This window comes from Artibeus jamaicensis, unplaced genomic scaffold (assembly GCF_021234435.1).
Source record: "Artibeus jamaicensis isolate MK-2021 breed Jamaican fruit bat unplaced genomic scaffold, CSHL_Jam_final contig_2439, whole genome shotgun sequence".
NCBI classification, from domain to species: domain Eukaryota; kingdom Metazoa; phylum Chordata; class Mammalia; order Chiroptera; family Phyllostomidae; genus Artibeus; species Artibeus jamaicensis.
Window position 1 is genome coordinate 1 of NW_026521521.1, and position 6,484 is coordinate 6,484.

Sequence of the window (6,484 nt, forward strand, 5' to 3'; positions counted from 1 at the left end):
TGCAAACTTCCAGCAAATCTATAGTACACAGTCTCTACAATGTCCCCCAAAGATCCCTACCTCCTGGTATTCACTCCCTGATATCAGACTACAAATAGACTGGGACTTTGGTCTTGTGCACACTATCTTCCTGCTCTCCCATTACTGACTCCACAGGAGGCTTGCTATAATGTTCTGAACTCTCCAAGGGAAAAGCCCAGAGGGAGAGAAATTGATGAAGGTCCCTGGCCAGAAGCCAGAAGATACTGAGCCCTGAAACCAACGACCTGTCATGAACTGAACCCTGAGGAACAAACCTCTCCCTCTCAAACCTCCAAGATACCAGTCCCTACTGACAGTTTCACTGCAATATCAAGAGACAGAAAGCTAGTGGAACTCAGTTAAGTCATACCTGGATTCCTAACTGGAAGAAACAGAGAGATAATAAATGCTCATTGTTTTAAGCTTCTACATTGTGGGGTAATTTGTGATGCAGTAAATAAGGTAACTAAAATAACATCTATGTAACAAAACACAAAAACAAAAGTCAAAGCCATAGATGTCACTGGATAATCAAAATCCATATAACCAGCAAAGAAACAGTATCCAAAATATATAAACAATTTCTACAAAACAACAAGAAAAAGATAAACAACCATAACCAGCAAGTTAACTCATTCACCATGAGGAACTCTCATGAAGTCTGGTGTTATTCAGCTTCAATTCTAAAGACAACATAGAATGTAGAGACTAAAGGACATTAAGGACAGACCTACAAAAAAAGGCTAATAATACCAGACTGGATAAAAATGCTGCAGGGTAAGGCACAAAGCTATATCAATGAATAGTACACATTATCACTGCACAAAAATCAACATGCTGATGTACCCTTACCACTGAACACAATGAGTAGGGAGAGGGGAAATTTCCTAAGAATATTTAACTGTAAAGGTTCATAAGGTCAGTTCACACTTCAAGTGAAAATTCAACAGTATTGTCCCAAACAGATAATCCACTACCCCCACCCTCCCAACTCCTGGTGGCCCTGCCCTGCCAAGCTCACAGCATACAGAGGAGTCAGCTGGCTGTGGCCAGCTTTCACCATTGGTGCAAACTCTTTTAGAAGGCTCTCAAGAACAAAAAGACTGAGATATGTGGCTCTAGAGCTGGGCCTATTTTTTCCCCACAAGCAAAACTGACACTACCATCCCTGTGCACTGCCATCCCCTCACACAACCAAATTCTGGGTTGTTTAGGCCTGATAAACCCTACTGCCCTCACCCTGCTAACTCCCTGAAACCCAACCCTCCTACATAGGTCTGAGAGTACCCACAGGGTGGCTGCTGGCTTTGTTGTACTCTCAGACTCTTGCTGAGTGGCTTCAGTTCTAGCACTGGTGCCAGGTTTGAATCTGTATCAACCTTGTGATACCCTAAAAACCTACCTAACACAACTCACATACAACCACAGGCTCTTTCAGTGACTGAGACTGATAGGCAGCCAACAAGAAGAGAATGATCTTGGGTGCCTTGGGCCTTCTGCTGACCCTGGGCTTGGTGCTGGTGGAAGCCAACCTGGGTGCACAGTGTGGCCCCTCCTATGCATACCCAAGCACATCACAGGCAGCCAAAGTCTGGAAGGCTCTGTAGTTCTAAGCACGTAGCCCAGAGCCAGTCACATGCAGCGCCTGACACTGATCTGCACCAGAGGTTCTCCCAAGAGGCCCCAAAGCCAACACACCCAGTACCAGGATTCAGACAACATGACGGCATGACCCAATTAGCTTCACAGGTGGCACACCCAAAGGAAAATCTCAGAAGACACCAGATCCTAATGGCATGAATTGACTTTGTGGGGTAAGCCTCTGCACAGCACCTCATACAATATGGTAAGAGTCTATGCAGACAGCTTGCCTAAGGGCCAAGCCCATCCACAAATAAGCCAACAATTATCAAGATTTAACTATAACAAAAAGGTCCACATAACCCACAAAAAGGACATTCCTGGAGCAACTAGCTTAGGTGACCAGGGGGACTCAACCACTGAACCGCGCCCCCAAGGCACCTATTAAATAAGAGCACCATACTAAGGTTGGGAAGCATAACAGACTGCCTAACACAAAGAAACAATTACAGAGAAGCAGACAAAATGGGGGAAAATAAACATTCCCTAAATGAAAGAATAAGGGAAATCCCCAGAAAAATAACTAAATGAAATAGAGGCAAGAAGTTAACCAGACACAGAATTAAAAACAACGGTTATAAGAATGCTCAAAAGGGATCAAAGATGGTGGCCAAGTATGTGGAAGCTGAGTCCAATTCCTCTTGCACCCAACTTGGACAATTGGCTGATCTTCCAAAAAATAAAGAAAACAGTCAACAGAATCTTAGCTGATAGGAAGTTTGGAAGCCAAGGAATACGGAAGATGCTTCACAATGGGTGGTAAGGAGACTTTCTAGGTGGAAGGGGAAATACCCTATGCGTGGCACCTGCAGCTACAGAGAGACTAGTCAGAAATCACAGCTTCATAGCCCCCTCCCATCTCAGGGAAGGGAACCCCCAGACCTGGGCAGGAGTGACTTGGATATACAAAGCCAGGGAGATACAGGCTATACACACACAGTGAGCATCATACCCATAGCTGCAGCAACAAACACCAACTTGGAGAGTACCAGAAAGTGAGAAGGATTATGTCTACACCTGGGTTAGGCAGAGGAGGCTGGTTGCAGGCAGCCATGACTGTGAAAAACTCTTGACTTTTTGGGGAGGTGGTGTGATGGAAAGCTGGACAGTGACTCAGTACTTCAGTGGGAGTGCCCAGAGAGACTTTTCAAAAGGAGAGCTGAGGCATGCTAGGCAGGGACCCTGCATGCAGCTACCCTGCCTGCAAGAAGAAAGGACTAACGGTACAGTTTGCTCCCACTAAGTACAGCTGAGCAGATTGATCAGGAAGATGCAAAGTGAGGGGATTTCTTGGCCCAAGCCCAGTGCAGTTGGCAGGGTAGAGGCTATCCAGATTGGAGAATGTGGGACTCTGTCTGCTGCCATGGCAGTGGGTTGGGAACTGGATGGGCAAGATTTGAGCACCTGAGATTATTTAAAGCCAGACAGAGCCCCCTGCCCTGGTTAAGATCAAACCTCTGTGAAGAGGAGGAGGTACCCAGCCCCCACCTCCTGCAGGACTGAAGACACCTCCATTGGACAGGCAGGTCAGGCTCAAGAACCCCCTATAAGGGGCATTCCTCAAGAGAAAAACAGCAAGAAGAATGCCTAAAGGGCCCATTTTGAACTTCTCTCAGGGAGACAAAATACCTGGTTCCTAGGACAATTTTTCACTTAGGCCTGCAAAGCAGCAAAGGGGAATCAGGACCTCACCTAGCCTCAGATCATACACAGAGCTGCCATCAACACCAAACAGTAAAGAGTCAAGCCCCTCTTACACAGATTGGTCCCCCCCTTGAAACGGACATATAGTTCATCAGAAACTATACATTATTAGAAATAAGCTGGGACAGACCAAGAGGGAGGATGTAGGAGCAGGGGAACAAACCCACAGTTTTCCCAGAAGACAGAACAGTGCCTCTTAGGGGTCCCACATACCTCCCCAATCACGACAGAAGCTCCCTCTAGAGGCAGGTGAATGTGATACAGGTGGTGCTGCCAGAGCTGGGTGACACTCCAGGACCCTGACCTGATAAAAACCAGAGGCAGATCCAGAAAAAGAAGTCAGAATATGAACACCAAACTGCTGAGACAAATTTCACCTCATTGTTCTTCAGAATTTGCATTTTTCTTCCTTTCATAGGCTTTTAATATTTCTTCTCTTCCTTCAATTGTATTTAAACAAATTCACTATTCCTTTTTTATTCTTTAGATTTTATATTATTTTTTATTTTATTATTTCAAACTTCACATTGTACCCTTCCCTTGTATTACTCCATTTGCCTTCTTCCTGACCTTCCTTATTTTCATTGTAAATTTTATTTTCCCCCATGCTACGCCTTGTTCCTATTCCATACTCTATTTCTTCTCCCTCTATCCTCTCAAAAACATTCTTCCTTTAGTCAGTGCACATTCCTTTGCCCCTCATAATATCCTTATTTCCTTTCTACTTTTATAAATTGTAGCTTGTTTGGTGAAGATATTACAGTTATTGCCGTTCTTCTTCAATGGTATTCCTATTTGTTCACTATTTTTTATTTCAAATCAAACCCCTGTCTTAATCATTTTGTCTTCCTCCTACCCTTGCTTATATGAGTTAGGAATTTATTTTTTTCCCTTTCTTAGGCTGGATTCTATTCCTTACTCTTATTATTTCTCCTCCCTTTATCCTCTCAAAATCATTTTTCTTTACATTAGTCAGCTTATATTCTCTCTTCTCTTTTGTGTAATATTCTCATTCTCTTTATTAATCTTTGCTCAGCTGTCATTGTTATTAATGCTGTTGTGGTTTTTCTGAAATTTAATTCCCTTTGGTTCACTGCCTTTTCAATTTTATTTCAAACCATATAGTATAATCTTCCCTTTTCTTACTCCATTTCCCAATAACCCTTCCCTGTTTTACTTACATTTGAAAATTTATTTTTCCCCATTCTTTGTCTTGTTTCTATTTCCTACTCTTATTACTTTTCCTCCCTCTTCCTACTCAAAATCACTTTTCTCTCTTTTAGTCATCTCATATTTTTTTCTTATCTTATAATACTCAATCTCTCTCCACCTTTACTAATCTTTGTCCAATTGCTTTTGATATTTCTGAGGTGGTAGGGGGGTATTTTTGCACATGTGTGTTTGGTTTTCTGGATAGCATTGCTTTGTTAACCAGCACCTTTACAACAGCCTACAAGATGTGGTGGGAGTTGTGACACCTTGTCAGCCAGCTGGAGAGGAGAATGAGCCACTAATAATCAAACCCCAAGTACAGCAAGAGCCCAAACTGGATAAAGAGCAACCCTAGAACATCCAGATCAGGAGATGGAACAGAGTGCACCACTGAGTCACACAGAACTTCTACCACAGAATTACAGCCCACAAAGAGGCAGGCAAAGCAGAGTAACCTGAGAAACTGAAACAAACAAAAAGAGTCACTTAAGCTTCTGGCCAAGTTGGAGGCATAGGTAGAAACACAGTGCCTCCTCGCACAACCAAGTTTAAAGACAACAAAGTTTTAGTAACAAAAACACATAAAACTGAACTGTATGGAGGACTGACAACAAAAAACCATTCAGCCAGACCGGTAACAGGGGCAGAGGCAGTGGCTGGCAGAGCGGAATTGTGCAGAAAAAGGTGGCTGGCTCACCCAGGCACGCAGGCAGCAGTTGGCAGATCCCAGGTGTGGAGTGGCAATGGTGTGGAGTGGCAATGGGCAGACCTAGCAAAGGCGCAGGGCAACAGACTGACCACAGTCACACATTTGCACGCAGATAAACCAGGCAGAGGAGCAAGCAGTGAGACAGACAGAACAAACCAGGGCCCCAGCACCTAAAAATAAAGCCTAAAAGCACCAACTGGAATAACTTTCGGGGTCGAGGTGCCAGGAGAAGCTTCCAGGCTCACAGAGAGTTTGTTGGAGAGACCCACAGGGTCCTAGAGGGTGCACAAGCCCACACACCCGGGAACCAGCACCAGAAGGGCCCAATTTGCTTGTGGGAAGTAGCAGATAAGACCAAAATCCAGGATAGAGCAGAAAAAACACCATTGTCCCTCTCTGACCCTGCCACCACATACAACATCACAACCCAGCGACTTGGGTTGCTCTGCCCTAGTGAACACCTAAGGCTCTGCCCCTCATATGTAACAAGGGTGAACAGACCAAAATATTATGGCTCAAGCAGAAGAACAGCTGAAAGCCCCAAAGCCAATACTTCTAAGCAACCAAGAGACAACCTATCAAATACACAGTTCAAACACTGGTGATCAGGATGCTCACAGAACTGGTTGATTTTAGTTGCAAATTAGATGAAAAAATGAAGGCTACACTAAGTGAAATGAAGGAAAATGCACAGGGAACCAATAGTGATGAAAAGAAAACTGGGACTCAAATCAAGGCAGTGGACCTGAAGGAAGAAAGAAATGACCAAACAGAAAAGAATGAAGAAACAAGAATTCAGAAAAATGAGGAGAGGCTTAGGAACCTCCAGGACATCTTTAAATGTTCCAACATCTGAATTATAGGAGTACCAAAAGTGGAAGAGAAACAACAACAAGTGGAAAACTTATATGAACTAATAAAGGAGAACTTCCATAATATGGCAAAGGCAATGGACTTCCATGAAATCCAGGAAGCTCAGAGAGTCCCAAAGAAGTTGGGACTTCTTGGACCCAAGAAGGAACACACAAAGACATATCATAATTACATTAGCCAAGGTAAAAATGAAGGAGAGAATCCTAGAAGCAGCAAGAAATAAGGGGACAGTCACCTACAAAGGACTTCCCATCAGACTGTCAGCTGATTTCTCGAAAGAGTCCTTACAGGCAAGAAGGGGTTGGAAAGAAGTATTCCAAGTCA